The sequence below is a fragment of the Empidonax traillii genome, unplaced genomic scaffold (assembly GCF_003031625.1).
Source record: "Empidonax traillii isolate 1590-97213 ecotype Southwest subspecies unplaced genomic scaffold, ASM303162v1 scaffold74:size2480735, whole genome shotgun sequence".
Classification (NCBI taxonomy): Eukaryota; Metazoa; Chordata; class Aves; order Passeriformes; family Tyrannidae; genus Empidonax; species Empidonax traillii.
In genome coordinates, this window is record NW_020955267.1 from 566,985 (window position 1) to 585,317 (window position 18,333).

Here is an 18,333-nt window from a genome sequence, read left to right on the forward strand (position 1 = left end):
TGTTTCTCCAGGAAGACCTCAAGCTGAAAAGCCAACACGCTTGACAACCACAGCCAAGGTACCAAGGGCCCAAGCACTAGACATTAGAAAACAAATGGAAAAGCACACATGGCTACATCTGGAATCCTAATGGGCCACCAATGGTTCCCAGCTAAAGGAAGAATTACCAATGTTATTTTATCATCCCTTGTGCTAACTTAGCTGTTTATGTACAGCAATAAATGATTTTTTAAAAACATATTTGGGTCATTATGTCATATACCACCAGCAAGTACGATTGTTTTATTGTGCTTGGAGTCAAAATACACTGCTATACCCAGATGTGAGGGAAGTTCAAAACCTCTAGTCCTTCTGTATTCATTCCTGTTGGACAAATGGATTAAGTTTTTAAAAGGGAAACTGAGAATTTTTATGGCCTGTACTCCCATCTCACTAGTAAAATTCGCACTGATATTTTCTTATAGAAGTTTGCCTTGCCAATGATAATATTAAATATTAACTTAGTAAGCAAACCAAAATTTCAACCAACAGGAAATGCCAGAGATTTTATTGTCAAAACATTCCTATTCTCTTCTTCCAGAGCCACAAGATGTCATATAAAAGAAATAATTTTGATTTTTTTTTTTTTTTTTTTAACCTGAACAGCTATTTAAATTCAAGGTAAAGTAATCACCATACAGTGGAATGAAATTAAAATAAATAAATATTTATAAACAGGCCTAAGAAAGGAGGACTCTGCAGCTATGGCCCTGAATTTATATATGCCCATTCAAGCTTTTCCAAAATCTACAAGCAGAATATTGCATTTTCATATAATGAAACATGGGATTTGTGTAAATACGCTTGCACAGTATTTCTAACCCTAACACTATGGTACTTAAACAGTGAGATCAAAGAAGAAAAAAAATAGTTAGATGCACCAGCATTTGCTGCTGGAGAAAGATATCAACAACTTCATAAATAAACAGTATTATTTTTACAAGACATTATAATAATTTAAACAAAGGGTTCAACATTTGATGACACTACTATTCTAAAACTAACTGCATCTCAAGAGTTTAAATCAATATTTATCAACAAAATATTTCACAACTTTCCCTTCCAAAAGACATTAAAAGAATTTGAAAATAAGTTCAATTTAGCAAGTGACAACTGAATCCCGTTTCAGTAAATGTAACTCTAATAGAATAAACATTCCTTTTAATGGTGGCTGAATCAATGTGCAATCAAAATGAATAAACAATTCAAAGAAATCAGGTTTTATCTTCCCCTTCAATTCTCACACCCTTTTTTCCTATTTGTTGCTAGTACTGTTGCACTTTTTCTTTATTTTTTCCACTTTTTTGTGGTGTCTGGGCTGAGGAGTTTTGGGAAACTAGCTCTCAGCTAAGAAAACCATTTCTCACAGAGGACACAGAAAACTCAATAGAAATACACCAAGAATCTACAACTAACTCCACAATAGAACACAGTTTTCCATGATCTAATTTTTTTTAGTGTAATTTAACATCAGGGTAATTTGACAGAGCTGTAGTTTTTTAAAACTCGCTAGTTTCCTAGGAAGATTGCTAAGGGAGCACACACGCATCACACAGGTTAAACTACAGCTGTGCCAACCATTTGCAGCGAATCAAGGGCAAACTCAGTTGGGAATATCGTTGAGAAGCAAATGATCCAAAATAGGTAGACACTGTGATAAACACATACACGTCCCAGACATGCAGTGCTTATGATGATGATGCACTGAGTAACATTCTCAAATACATTATAGTGAATCAAGATGAATGGACTGGTCAACAACGTATAGATGACTTCCATTAAATTAACTAGGAGAAGATAGCTTGGAAGATTTTAAGGATTCTTGTATCAAATAACCGAAATTACTTCAAAACATAACGACTGAAAAAGAAGCAATTAAGAAATCTATTTGCAGCAAAGTCAACATTAAAAGTAGCTCCTTTTCAAAACAGTTTTGATCATATTGTTTTTCTTTCAATATTAAACTACTGGTAACCTTTATTTGCCACGGAAACACAGATATGTGAATTTGACACCCTATCATTCCATTTCTAAAACTGACAACAGAGTGCAGAATGTGAAATTTCCTAGCTTCTGTTGGTTAAAAGCATAATTAAGTTAACAGATAAGTGTTTCCCCTGATTTCCAGAAACAGCAGAAATACATTAAACCCAAAGGAAAAAAATACATCCCAGCAACTGATCCCTAGACATTAGAAAGTTGCTTCAGAAGAGTCTGTTTTGTTTCCAAAAGCTACAATAAATAGGGAAACAAAATGCTTAAAAATTCTGTTCTTGCACTGCTATAAAATGGTACATCTCTATATGATGTAGTGGGCTATCTTTCTAATGTTTAATTTTGGGATGATAATATATATATGTATATATGTCTATAGGTACACATATATGCATACATACATATTTTATATACATATATATATATGCTAACATCCATACATAACAACTTAAAATTATTCAGAATACCTTTTCCTTGCTGCCTTTCCAGGTGTTCAGATGTTTTTTCACTTAATGAAAGAAACAGAACAAGGATGAGAGAACAGTTTCAGAGAAACACAGAACACACTGACAAACACTGGAAAATAAATAAATGTTTTCCTACTCACTAAATGAAATATAAGATACCTGACATATGCCAATTACTCCTTCATGTTACCATTATGAAAATTTGATCCTTGACAAAAATAGATTTAAATTATATTTAAATCCCCTGGGACCTTATATCAACTGAAGTGAAAGCAAAGGAAAACAAAAAAATGTCCTCTTTCTGTGCTTCCTCTACATATGAGTTCATATTATTAGTAGTACATATTATTTTCTTCTCCCTTTTCTTCACTCCCTACCTCCATATTCCCCTACTCTTCTTTCTAAGGGAAGAGAAATTAAACGATTCATTAATCTCAGTGTTTGCCGCATTCACCTGTGCAAGACTATCCATCTTAAGCACAATTCATTACATTAAGACAAGTTTTAAATAACACAGACAGCTTTGTACAAGTACATGACAAATACATTGAAAAAAATTTGATTTAAAAAATTCTTACTGATGAGTTCTGTTCTTGCCACAACTGTGTTTATATTTTCATATATGGACACGAATTCTAAAAGTGTAATTTAAGTACCTCTTTCAAAAACACTGATGGCATTTATTAGCAGCCTCCATTATAAATTTTAGATGTATTTAGCAGCAATGATGAGTAATTTCTACACTACACTCTCACAAATCAATTAGAAAACATCAGCTTTTAATTTTATGGGTCTGGTATTTTTTTACAATAACTACATTTTATTGTGGAAAAAATGTGTTTTCCCTCTAGTAACTACTTGGCAAATATGTGTTGAGTATTTCTACCATTAATTAAAGTGGCTAATTTTTGTTTACTTCTCTATGTCCCAGTATCTACAACAATTTCAAAAAGAATGTACTCAGTTGGCAAGGGGCCTGTTTAACAGTTTTATACAGCACACTAAGGTATTTCGCACATTTTGGGTGCATGGCAAAATGGTGACCTCTTCAAAGTGTCTGTTGGGGTGAATACTTTTGAGAAAATAATTATTTAGAAATAAATTCCCTATTAGACAATAAATACTGTAAATCAGTGTGTAAGTACATTTTTAAAAGCAATGAGATGTTTGGAAATGGTTAGGAAATATTTCCACACGTAATCATATTTTTACAATAATGGTGACTATCAAATGTTATATTGCACATTAATTTTTATTACTGAGTAAGATAATGGAGCCAAGAATACTGCAGAGTGTAAAGAACAGCCCATTGCAGCTTATTTCCTGGCCAACTCTTCATGCCACAGATGTTGGGCAGCTATCCCAAACCATTCCACCTATTCACTGATGCTCTAATTTTTTTCATATTAGAAGTCCTGTGTTTAGCTGTTTTTCTCAGTAGCATTATCCAAGCAGTTCATAAAATGTGTTTTTAAATGTAGCTGCAAATATCTAACTGCTTTGTGAAGCCACTTGTTTCACGTTCCCCATAAGACCACCATCTGCCATTAACAGAGACTAAATGGCCTGTGACTTAAGTGGAGAAAGTTGTTCAAAAGCCAACTAACATTTTGTTTCAGAAGGTACTTTTGAAACAAATGTCTAATGTCAAGTTTAAATACAGGTCTATCTATACTTAACTATGTGGAGCCATCAGAGCTTAAATACAAACCCTGCCAATACTGTGCCCTGCTAAAATTAAATTATAGTCTTATAAAGACTGAATAGTCATAAACCCTTAAGGCAATATGAATAATGGACTCCAGTAGAATTTCAACATGAAGTAAGCACAAGTCAGACCATCCAGCAAAGGTATATGCCATGCAACTGAAGACTTTTTTCAAGTTTGCAGCAGCCCAACACTAACATCAGTGGGCACACAAGGCTAAATTTGTGCATGTGAACTGAAATTAACTGTCTTCCAATAGAATTTTATAAATAAAAGTATCCAGGTTTAAAGTTGAATATCTCAGGTCAGACCCAGACAGTGTATCTTACAGAAGCCAAAAGTGTCCAAAATGTGAAGGTTTGTAGACTACTAAACTTTGCCATGGGTGTACAGCTAATCATTGTCCGGGGTTTTTTTAATATAGGCCAGCGTATTTTTCAAGGCAGAAAGTACTTCATTGGCTAGGAGAAAGGCAGGAAATTTTTCTTTGGCAGGTTGATTTCTTTTTTTTTTTTTTTTTAATTAGCAGATGTTTGAAGCTGATCCAAGGTTTGGAATGTGAAATGAATCCCAGTGGAGATAGATTAGTGGCAAAAAGCAGGTGAGGTGGTCAAAGGTGGATGTAAATACAATTTATCAGATGACTCTGCAGTTTGTCATGTTGGTATCACCATTGCACATATGGCATATATAAAAGCTTTGGCAACTGAGAATGAACATCATTCCTCTAGCCAGTGTAGAGTATTGCCAGAGTACATAGCAATGCAGAGATGTGCTACAAATAAATGAATCAAGAAAAATCCTAGAAGAAGTTACACCTTAGTTTACAAAAAATCTACAGTTGTGTAGAAAGCAAAAAATCTCCTAAACCCCAAACTTATGCTAGAACCTACAAAGTACAGTAAAAATACAAAGAAAGTAAGAAACACACACACAAAAAAAAAAACCCAAGCCCCACTTAGACCTCCCCCAAAACCAAAAAAACAAACTCAGGGTTCCCAGTGATAAATAGTCTATAGACATAAGGGAAAGAGGGACCAAAGGAGCTTACAATTCTAGTAAATGAAAGGCACTTGCCATGATTTGCCCTACCTGGAATATCAGTAAGGCTGTCTTACCGCAGAGGTCAACAGAAATAGAGACTATGGAAATATGACTCGGTCAGTAATGGAGTGTGAGTGATGCTTTGATTGAAAGGTCCTGCTGCTGCATGCATGTTGGTGAATATCTGGCTTCAGAAAAGTATGTAATTGAATCAACAAAAATTATAGGAAGTAAAACGCAGTTTGCAGACACATCACAACTGCCCTGAGATGCAGATTTCAGATATATTGTGAGTTACGGCAATATTGATGGGACAATTACATGAATGGAAAGAAAATATAAATTTTCCCTTTGTTGGTATTCCATGCACTGCATTCTCAATGGTGCAATGTACACAGCTCTGTCTGTAAAGCCACACTAATGGCAGTCAATAGCCACTCATCTGCCAGTTGTTTAATAGAACCAGGGCTGCATAAACTTCAAACTGATTTAGGTTTGAGACAGTTTTGGTCCAGATACAGCCTTAATCCAGACAAACTGCACACCACTGCAGACCTCTGCCTCTTCTTCAGGCCAAGCGGCTTTACTTCCACTGCTGTGGTCACCAAAATTTTCTTTCTTTGCTCTATTAAGCCCTCAGTGTAAATTCTTATGCTTAATTTACCTGTTTCCTGTGTGGCTTGCTTACTGTGGTTATTCCAATACTTCCTCTTCCCTATCCCAAGCTACCCTAGGTAATTAACAGCTGATTATATATCAAAACATGATTGGTTCTGACAGCAAAAAAGAAAAAAAGTTAATATAGTCATATTTTTTCTGGAAATGGAACTGTCAAATCTTGAATCTAACGTCACAAATCTGCATGTTCTACTACGGTAGAAACTTTTGAAATGCTGAAATGTTAGAAATTACAATTTATGTTCAAGTAACTCAGATAAATTAAGTTCAAAAGTGTAATATTACCCTCAAAAACTAGACAAATTCAGAAAAGTAGGCAATACATACAGGAAACTAGTTATTTAAACCACGGGTTCTTAAACTGCAGGTTCATGTAAGGAAGTTCCTCCAAACCAACACAGATGTCTGTGAGCCAGCTTGTCAGACTCACTTTGCAGTCAGAGAAACAAGCACTGTTTTGCGTGGTTTGACTCACCCTAAGAAACACTGCTAAAGCAGGGCAGATGACAAGTATCCTAAAGAGACTTACTTATATCTAGACTCCTAAGGGCAATTGAGAGAGCCCAGAACAACTAACACAGATACAGCTATCTAAAATAACCTGAGAGAAATTTGCTTGTGTGTTGCATATCCTATTTTCATCTGTATATAAACTCTTGGATTACACCACACGATCCTCTGTCATTTAGGAATGCAAAAGAACCTACATGCATGAGAATTTTGCAAAGGCCAAAACTGTTTAATTTCAATCAGTATATGAAAATCTCAGATCAAAAAATCTGTAAGAGAATAAGATTACAATTTCTTGATTTATCTAATCAAGCAGATAAATAAAGACAGTGAAGTCAATGCTTTTCTCATACAATCAACCACTCAAAACCAGTGCTTGCTGTAATTCATGTATCTGATTGCTCACCACAAAACTTGCACTGGAAATGCCAAAATGAGAAAATATTTCCTTCTCTTCCCCGCTCAAGCTCAGGATCTTACAGCTATAAAAAGGGAATTCATTGAGTGTGTATATCAAGACAGTGATGAATATTAATATAGTGGGACAAATATCAAGACTGCTTAGTTCCTTTGTCATTCTCAACAGCTGGTCTCCTCAGGACTCTCTAAGTGAGGAATGACAATATTGTGATTTAGCACTGTTTTTAAAACTGACTACTAATTGCACACAATCAACTAACTTGAAATCTGTCTCCCTTTAATCCCCATGCTGTTTTGATACACACATCCTCAAACACAGGATCGCTACTTAGGAACACTTTGTTTTATCTAGTTGGCACACCTTTGGCAAGTCTGTTGTTCAGTGATGTCTTCTTAATAGAATCCCATAAAAGATTTAAGGCACAAGACCTTTAATAGGTTCCTTCAGAATCACAAATATAGACTGATTTATTTGCTTATTAAAGCCTCTGAACATTTACTGAAAGTAAAGCATAAGTCTAGAAACAATGACCCAGACACGCGAAATGAGTGTTTCACTGACTTAGTGTTTTAGAACAATTTCTTGATTTAAAACTGCTTTTAGAGCAACAACAGAAAATCATCTTCTTTTGAGGAACTTGCAAAAGATTAGTCTAATTTTTGCATTCTGTAAACAGACAATATTTAATCTGTTTAAAATTAAACTCTGAAGATCAACCAGATAGGCTCTTGAAGGGCTCAAACACTGCAAGTAGTTTAGCATTGTATTTACAAGAGCTTTAGCCAGTTGTTTAGCCACACAGATATCATTTAGTCTATAACTTAAACAAGCATTGATAAAGGATTTTTTTAATGAAAAGATGCTATCAGCAAAACAAACACAGTATTTTGTACTACTTCAAAGCTTATTTATAATGTGTTTAGAAATATTCAGTGGAAACAGGAAAATAATGTCTTGATTTTCTAAACTTTACAACATCTGCTTTTACTTACTTGCTGCATTGTAAAGTTCTCCAGATTTCAAATGAGTAACTTTTCTTTTGTCTGGTCCCAAATTTAAAAGTGTTCACATTATTTCTTTTACCCTACACAATTTTCCATTTTTCACCCAGGAATACAGTCATGCACATCTCTGCATCTTTCTAACAGTGGTAAATACTAGTTAGCATAACTTAACATTCTGAATTAGCACATTAGAAACCTGCTAGAAATTACTCTTCCTCAGAAGACTAGAATTCCTACATCTTTATAATTTTCTAATATACATATGTAACTAAGTCTTTTTAACTAGATATCATGCTGTTTATTTATACTATTGTCTCCTATTTTCAATAAATGCATTTCTTTTCACTGATTTGGCTTGTGAGAGTCACCGCAACATTCTACAATCAAAGGGCTTCTCCCCTTTAACACTTTTTCTATCTATAAGGATTCAATCTAGCCTTTAAAATGTAAAAAAGGCATTTTTATCACTTTTAATGGTTTACCATGACATGCAGGAAGATGTACTATTATATACAGCTTTACTGATTCTCCTCCACTATGTAAAATTAAAGCTGTTGGTAATTTAGTGAGAAGTGATAACCAAAGCCTACAAGCATGCCATCGCATACTGTTTGAAAAATACACAGTGACATCATAAGTAACTTCCTCTACCTGCTTAGAGGTAGACAAGCTATTCCTGTTCATGAGTTACTTTTTAGCTGCACCTAGGTAATAAGCTGCGTGCCTACTGCAGAACATTTTATGTGATGGTTTACCTTGGTCTACTGATCACCCAGATCAGGCTGATCAACTGTTGTATAGTCTGGCTCCCATCTGGTCTCATACTCAGGTTTCCTTGCCATCAATCAAGAGCGCCTAGGGGAATAGCAGAAGAGAAAGGAGCTGGTGGAAAGCTGGGTTCCAGCCCACTGCTGGGATACCTGGTTGCAGGGTGAGGCAGAAGGCTTAGTTTGTGCTTGAGTTTTGGTGCAACATGAGATCAGGTCAGCCTCGGACATGCTGAGACCCCAGAGGCTGGAAATGCTACCAGGTCTACCAGCTTAAACATAGCTTCTGTGTGCCTGACATGCAAAGCCAGTGAAGACAGAGTAAATCCCTGCAGAGTCCTTGAAAAAAACCAAAACAAAAACATGTTAGCTCTGTGCTGTGAATAGCTACATAGCACTGATGCTTTTTTCTAATTCCATAATAAAGGCTTAGTTTTAATTATAGCTTTCATCTCAAAACTGTTATTTTTCATACCTATATATCAGCCAGTGAAACCTGGGGTTTGCCAGTGTCAGCATGGTACATGCAGTAATGTAGACTTTGTAACATATGTCCTTACAGTGAAGGCAGAACTAGTCATCTAAGATCTAGCCATCTCAGGCTGAATTAAGGTATACTGAATGATTTTATGGCAAATTCAAATCTGGAATCCAAATTCTCCTTTTTAACCAGTATTCAAAGGTTTACTCACATGATTCCTTTAATCTCAACCAAATCTATTACATATTTGGACCATTTTTAAATCCACTTTTGGCAAAAATTGTTTTCCAGTTTTATTTTACAAGTATTTGCTTAACTAGTGTCAAACAGTAGTTGATCTAGAAACAGTTCTGCAAGGTTCTAGGCAGAATTTTCACACATATATGTACCAGTGGTTATGTTTAATATTTCTGGTTGCATAGTTTACCAGATTAACACGGTAGCAATTTACCTGAACACCAAAAATTTTAAAGGGAAAATCCTTGACACGAGATCACTGGCACAATGATTCAAGAGCTAGGTTCACACAGCAACTTATGCTCAGACTCTCAAGAAGCATTTTAGAAGGCTGCTCCCTTTTGGGTACTGTTACCTTCAGTGACTGTCGGGGGAGCCTCTGACCTCTGTTAAGGAAGATAAGGGCTAGGAAAGAAAAAATTTGGGTTCTCAAAAATGTTTGATACTTTCTGCCCAAGAAATCTGACAACACACACTGGAATCTAGAGTTTGGTATGTTACAGGCTACATAAGCAGATAAAGTTTGTTGTCTACTGCATCCTCTATATGCGATGTGACAAAAGATCCTCTATTGTCCACCTATCAATGGACTTTGGTTCTCCAATCCCTGAGATGCCAGAGGGTACTTGTTGTCCTCATATAACTAAAACAAAATTCTGTGTTATCTTTTGCAGGGTTTCAAAATACTCAGGAGATACTTCATAAAGCAGAGAAAACAGCTCCTTGACTGAAACAGGCATTTCGGGCATCTCGTACTTTCTATATCATAGGTGTTGCCAGAAACAGCACTGATTCCCCCAATTTTAACTGACTGAACACATGGCACACTGATTAGCCAGGACACTAGTGACCCTTAAAAACTCATCCCTCTTTGATACTATTAATCAGCCTTCTTGTTCCCCAAGTTACAGGTGTGAACTTATACCAGCAGGAATATAACTCGAAAGGCTTAAAGAATGCAGATAACTTGGGGTTTCATGAATATAACTCATCAAGACCTAAGCTTCAGTGAGACTGATAAGCACATCTCAAAACTGTTAATGCTTCAACTTATGATGAGGCTTCCTAGGGCGCATGGCATTACTAGGGGACATGGCACCTGGAGCTGCCACTTCCTGGACCATAACCTCTGCTGACCATTGCAAAAAGTCCAGCTCCATTTTTCTCCACCTGCCCACATGAATCACTACCTACATTGGTCCATGCAGAGAAGAGTGAAGAAGGTGTGAGTTAAAGAAAATTTAGCATCCAGCAGAACAGTATAGACAGAAGCAGAAGGTAAGAGCTGGGAGGCAGACAGTAAGATGCAGAGCACAGTTCATCTCAGCTTTGAAAAAGTTTTAGTTCATTAAAGGATAGAATGGACAACCATAACAAACTTCTCTACCAGACAACCTGTGGAATATACATTTTAAAAACCCCATGATCTTCATGATGGACCTTGAAGAATGCTTTAGGGTAGAAACAGACCAGTTTTTCTACTGTATGGCCCTCCCAAAACTTCCATCTCCCACCTGTTCCCAGTGTTCCATTCTAAATGGCTGTATAAAGCTAAAACAGACAGAGCAGAACAGCAGCTGAAGTAGCAAGAGAAGTCAGAAAGTCCAACTTGCAGTCCTCTGCATTTATTATTAGACAGGCCTCTATAGTCAAATAAGCCATGTAAATGAATGTGAACAAACTGTGTCGTCTTCAGCATTTGTTTGTTCATTGTGTTTAAGAGGATGACTGATCACTACTGTCACTAATTACTTGTGGCAGGTCAAGTTCAGTATTGTTACATGATAGTCCTTTTGGGGAAAAAAAAATTCCCTGGATAGCAAAAACTTTTTGATTTTGTGTTACTTTACTTATTTGTTGGTAAAAATCAAAGCTCAGTTTTTTACTCAGAACAAGCATGGAATAAGCAACTTTGTTTTCCATGCATGATTGATGATTCTATAAATGTTACTTCTCATACTGGCATCACAACATTAGTAATTCAAACTTAGATTTGTATTTGAGGCTTCTCTCAGGCTAAACTCAAAAGTTCCAATTATGAGTAAACATTTTCCTGCAAAATCTGTTACACCCTATTCCCTACCACCCCTAGGCAAGGGTGAAAGACAGAATTAATGTTTAAAATTAAACAAACAAAATATTTGGTCCCTTAGTTTTAGTTTCTTCTGGCATTTATATCTTGTGGGTACTGTATCAAGCCATGAAAAATAAATAAGAGAGTTGAACTATTCAAACGCTGCCAGTGAACTTTTTTTCAGTTCAGGGAGGTTAATAGGCCTTTTACTTTACAAATTCATAAGAACAGCATTATATTTGATTTAAATATTCTTTATATATTCATTGAAATCTTACTACTAGAAATAGAAATTAGTTCCTCATAACAGAAAGGGTCAAGATTAGTTGTAATTAACTGAAAAGTCACACTCAAACAGGCTTCAGACATTAATAGCTATTTACAGCAACTAGAACACACAAGCAAAAGAGCTGTGAGCTTGCAAACCCCTGAACAAATGCTTGGACACCAGCATGTCAGATGATCCACAGAATCCATTCACATAAGTTAAAGACACACAGAAGTAATTTCCAGGACTAGGAGCAAATACATCAATCATTTCATTTTGCAATCAAACCAAATAGATTTCATATCATTCACAAATGTTTTGCACTGCAGAAAAGATGGGCTCATGTCCTGTTACTCTGTCAGTTGTCTACATCAAATCTTCAGATCCAACTTATATACTATTAAAGACTCAATGTTATATTTATTCTACATTCCCTATGCTTTGTAAGAAATTTGTTACACAGTGCATCCATGCATCAATTGAAAACAGGAAAACAAGTCAGCAGTTCACAAAAAAAAGTTTGTCTTTTCTGTTCTTTTTTTTTTTAGGGTGACAAGCACAAAATCTAAAGTGCCTTATTAAAATAATAGAAATGTAAAAAAGTGGAAACGTAAAAAAAGAAGTAGGAAGTTCTCTATCAAATTTTCTTCTTGCATTGTGAATCCAAACAAAAAATTTAACCTGTTGAATGTTGCAATTACTTCCGCACACTAAGAGAAGCATTGCTCTCCTTTGCACAGTTCTCCTCTTTGCACAGTCTCTCCTCTCTCACAAAGTTCTCCTTTGCACAGTTATTTGTAGAGAAAATGTTTTTTAAAAGAACCTTCGAAGTGATAATGTCAGCACGCACAATTTCCATTCCTTTTGTATGCTTTTCTAAATGTCAAATCAAAACATGGCAATGCAATTAAATACACTGGTAACCATACTTTTATTACAACTGCCTTATAAATCATGTTATAGCTAATTAATCTAATTAACAGTCTTATGTCCCAGATACGTTACAGGAAAAGACCAAATCACTCCAGCCTTGAAGAAACCACTAATATGTCTCAGACACCAATCCTGGATTTGTTGAATGTTCATTGAATATCGACCTGCTGTGAAAATATTACTATACCTGCTGCTTTTATGGGACTGGATTTTGCTTGCCTTTTTCCCCTTAAAAAAAAATTTAGGAACACAGAAGTCAATGCCACAAACTAAAGATATTTTGCTAGTGGCTTAGCATTTCAAAGATAATTAACTAAGCTGGAATTCTTATAAGTTTTAAGATTCACAGGTTGCAAATTTAGTATTTTTCTGCTATGTATCTTTTTCATCTGTCCAAATCAAAACATTGGTACACAAATTAAACCACATTAAGTCCCTTGAAACTTGGGCTGAAAAGTATTACATTTTCAGTAGGTAAATAAAGAGCATGTTGAAGTATAGCAGAGTTTCTAATGAGTTAATGTAAAAAAACCTCATGCAAAAGCAACCCGCATCAAAGCTAGCAGGCAATACCCTGACAGTCATCCATCAAACCAAAAGTCCCCTTAATAAATGCCAATTATAGGGCAAATATGCACAAACGCGGATAGCATAAGCCATGGGATCATTTCCTTCCAAGAAAATTAGTGACCAACAAAACACCCATGCAGCCTGCCCTACAGCAACACTCACTCCTGACTGGAATACTAACTACTATTATTATTTCACTCCTTTTTATTTTATTTTGTACTTTTGCAAGAATTCAGAGCCACACAGAATTTTGTTTGGGGTTATACAAATTCCTTCACAATTTGTATAGAAGTCTAACATAACTTTTTAAAAGCCATGACATGCCTATAATGTATACAGAGTCTCTGACTTCCGCCGTAAGCGAGCCTTTTTCCTAACTTAATCATACTCAAATTTCACCCCTTTTAAAGATCCTGATTCAAAAATGTTCACTCATTCTCCACAGTCCACAAATTTATACCATCTTTTCCTGTGGTATTATATGTGCATAAATTAAAAAAGAATGGTCTTGTATAAGGACTAAAAACAGAACATTCCAAGTTCCCACCCCCCAAATCTAACTTCAGTTTATCAAGGAAAATGTCTGATACAAAATACACATTCTTATAAAATTATTGTTTTGTGTACGGATAGGATGTTTTGAATTTGAGCAGAATTATGTTTCCCAAATCTAAAAATAATTACTTGTACAGCATGCTAAAGTCAAACAAACAATATGAAAAGTTTCTCTCTTGTTACATTTGCCATACCTCTGATTCATTTCGGACCCTTTTGCTAATAGCTTCTGCATATCACACCTGACCAATGTATTTTTTCTCCCAAGAGCAGATTTTTCAGATATATTGTATCTGATATACAGGATACGGAAAAGTAGCACATTTTATCATATGGAGGTGTCAGAGGTCTATACTTGAGGTAACAGTTGAGGTCTAAGTTAAAAACATTATGCTAATAAAGCAAAGCAACTCTGCAGGAAATACCTAATACTAGTACCATGACAGAGAAAATTAAGTTCTCATCTAAAAACATTCACATTTGCTATATTCATAGAAGTGGACTAGAAAAGTGTGACATTAGTCCGGGTTTGATGCCTTATTTAATTGATCTTCTAAGTGACATCTTCCATCACACAGACTGGCCCGTGCTATATCCATTTATTTCCATCTTACCTAAAATTATGATGAATGGTTTGAGCTCTATTCAATTATTGAAAATGTGCAAAGAAACAGAAACAATGAAACTGGCAAAGTGCTCTGCATTCTTAGGAACAATTTAGGTTAATTAGCATCAACTTCTCCCCCATTCATCATACCCCTTTAGAAATATAAACAAACTGTCAGCTCTAACCTAACAAACAGATCACTGAGCTACTTAACACAAATTATTCTTACATGAAAAGCTCCTTCTCAGGCAATATTCTCCTCTAGGGCATCTGGGAAGTTGAGCTATTAAAATTGAAGACATATGTTTCAGTCAAACTTAACTCCTAGATTGTACTGATCGCTGTTGTGACAGTTTTCCATCAGCATGCTGCTGCTGGCAAAGTACTACATATTTTAAACAAAGCAATGCAACAATAGACTTCAATGATGCATGTTCCTTTAGTATAATATCAATACCACCCAATTAGCACCCTGCACCTTGAAGTGGAGCTACTTAAAATTATTGCTTAGGTACAACTCGAATCTCAGATTTCATTTGGGGTTTCTTTTAGAATTACAAGTTCTCTGTGTTCCTGTGAGCTTGTAGAAGGCAGGAGCTATGACACTCTCAGCTATGACAATAGTTTAAATCAAGTTGCAGAGGCAATGCTCTGAAGAGACCATAGAGGGGAGCACTGCTGTCACTCCGGGGTTCTAACTCAAACGTCTCCATAGACACCACAAATAAAAGGACAGCTCTAAGCTAAAGGAAAACTGGCTCTCCAGAGCAGAATACTTCTGGAACACTGCAATCCATGTGCTTCTCAGAAAGCCAGAATAAAAATGAAATACCTTCTTTCCTGTTGCGGTGCTTAACTAATAAAAAACACCATGAACAAACCATTCTAATAGGCCTCAGTCTGTCTTAGCAAGAGGCCTGCTTGCAGGTTGCGGGAAAAGTACTGGCATTGATATTAGGCTGCAAGAATTAAACTAATGAGATAATAAGGAGGAGTTTTTGGTGAAAGACAATGATTTCATGCCTCATGCACAGTGGCCTGTACCCAATGATAAGGAGGTTAGGGATACATGTTTGCCTTGTGATTTACAACATTTAACCAATGGTTTGAAGGTGTTCACGCACTGCAGGGCTCTGAGAGTATTTAAGAGCCTAGGTTATGCAAGCAAAGTGGAACATTTGCTTAAACCATATTGGTTTGTATGCGTTTGTTCACCGTGAGCTCCTCCGCCAACACTCTCCTTTCTCCAAAATGCAAAACTAAATTTGTACCCTACTCCATACCTATTTGTGCTGAAGCTAAGACTTTTTCATCACTGCACTAAAATAGTTCACTATCTCTTAAAAGGATGAAATAAACACTGGCCTGAAGCTCCTTGTCTTCACAGGTATTTGAGATTTTGTACATACATAAGAATAAGCTGGATCAAGAGTTGGACTTGATGCTCTTGGAGGTCTTTTCCAACCCAGTTGATTCTATGATTCTATGATTCTATAAGCCTTTTCCAGTAAGAACTGCAAAATTGTAGAATATCCTATACTATTTTTTCAGAACAAATATATTTGGAAAATCCAGAAATATTGGAAATAATCATTGTTGAGGAACTCTTTCATGAGTTGGGCTTTTCTTTTCAATCTATAAGAAAATTCTTACTTACTGCCTTAGTTCCCTTTGGACAGCAAAATATACAATTAGAACTTTGTGAATTAAAAGATTAAGACTTTCCCATCCTTTCTCCTTCAATTTTCTCTCATTTCTCTGCTTTGCTACTTCATGCTGTGTCTAAATTTGTCTTTCCAGAAACACTTGTAGTACATGCCTTTTTCTTTTTTTTGGCCTCTTTCTTTTGAGGAAAATAATGAAACCCACCAGTATCAGTTTTGTTGCCTGTTTGCACAAAAAGGTGTAGCCTGAATTTAATTTTGTTTCATCTTTGGGTGAGAGAAGGAAGGAGGATCATCCTTTAACTTCCTGAGTTGGCCTTCACTGCTGTTCGCATACACAATTGCTTTTTCCCCCTGGATACAAAACTTCCAGGGCCTGGAGGTATATAATATGGATGGGAGGAAAAACAATTAGATATAAGGTCCCCAAACACTTTCATAGTGATACATTTCCTACCAGTAAGAGAGATACACTTTCTGAATGAAGATAGAGCAAGTGTGTGTGACTCCTTGCTTCTGAAGAAAAGGATCTTGCATTATGACAGCCACCTCGAAAACTGTTCTACACATTAGTGCTGACCAGAAAGCCTGATCCTAGAAGCAAACAGACTGGTGAGACTTGAAAGTGAGCACGTAGACAATGGCTCTTGCCCATCTTCTCCAAAATGATCTCCCAGTTGTGGGCTTGATTCACTCACAGAATTGGTGATGCAGTTCATGTTTATCAAGAGAGAAAGAAGAGAGATTTTACGGTGAACAGACTAAAACCCTGTTTCAGTCATCATGAACATGAATTGATACTTTACAGCAGCAAATAATCTTTTAAGCAAGACAGAAACACCTTAGTCTGAAGTAAAGAGATACAAGTCACACAGCACGGGAACAATACTTATTCCCTTGTTTGTAGATTAGACTGCTTAAAAGCTAACTGCCAACGTAAGAACAAACAGGATTTAAAAAATATCATGGGAATCTCAGAGGGCTGAAGTGAAAGAAATTAAAAATACCTGCATTTGTTCACACAAAAAAAATATGACAGAGAAAAATCTGAAGGGTGACCTCACACAAACTAGGGATCTAGGATCCAAGACAAGGGTAAATTCTGACAAATCTAGAACGATGGAGTACTTCTTCAACAACTTTGGTAGGAACAGGATATTAAAAATTTTGGGGCTAGAGGAACAAGAAGTGTAAGACTGAGGCCGGCTTATGATAAATCATTCTTAATTATTCTTCAGCTAATCAACAACAGAAGTACTGCAATCTCATCAAAGATATCAACCCAAAGAAAGTGTATGTTAATGAAAACTGACCTCTAACTTACAGCACTGAAGTATAGGATTTTAGGATTGTACTCAGCTCCTGTATCTCTCTGGTACTGTTTGCAACATCCACTTCAAGAAAACATGAATGACTGCTCTAGCACCAGGGGTATGAAATTAGATTCAAAGGGACAGAGCAGTCCTGAACACTTCTTGGGTATTAGAACAGCAGCTGGAAGTACACTACAGACACAGGAAGGAGAACGTCCCTGCAAGAGCTGGTAGTTCTCCCAGGGTTATGAAAAAGAATTTTCTTAGTTGTTTTTTTTTTTTCTGTTTAGGACCAAAGGGGGTCACCACCAAGTCTTTTTGCTACATTATTGAAAAGAACAAATGGGATATGGGTATGCTACCTAAATATGGAGCTGCATAGTTCAATTGGCCTACTTTTTTTCTTGGTTCATCCATTCAAAAACACATTTTCCATAAATGCATCTAAAGAGCATTTAACACACATGAATAAGCAGATTTCATCTCAGTTTCAATTCCTGTCTCAACAGCTACAAAACTAATTTTTAAGAAGCTATATGAGTGTGAATATGACTACCTTAGAGACAAATAAAATTAATATTAATCCACATCTGTGGAAATTACTTCCAAACTGGCATCAGACTTTCACTGAACTATGTTGAAGGCCAGAGAAAGCTGCAAACTGTATTTTTACCATTATTTTACATAGATTAAATGTGCAATATTCAAGGGTTAGTTTATTATTTACACTGCATTGCTCTCACATGGTTGTTTTTAAATTTTTTTTCTTACATTTTCATGTATTTCTGTTGGTTCAGAGATGTTTTCTTCATGGTTGCAGTGTCTTTTTAAGGCAAGGCATCAAGTGAAGCAGACAGGAAATAAGGGTTGTTGCTCTCCAGAGGATGATTAAGCAAGTCGGCACAAATTCCCTGAAGTTCCCACAAACAGGCTCTTATGTAACAACATATGTTTTCAGAGATCTTTTCTCTGAACAGGGAAGAGTCTTCATGGGAAAA

The 18,333-nt window shown here is 36.0% G+C and overlaps 1 protein-coding gene across 2 annotated transcripts in view; it reads right to left on the minus strand.

Moving 5' to 3' along the window:
- Positions 1–18,333, minus strand: part of SLC25A21 (solute carrier family 25 member 21) — a 248,677-nt gene that overhangs the window by 192,384 nt on the left and 37,960 nt on the right. The window lies entirely within an intron of this gene.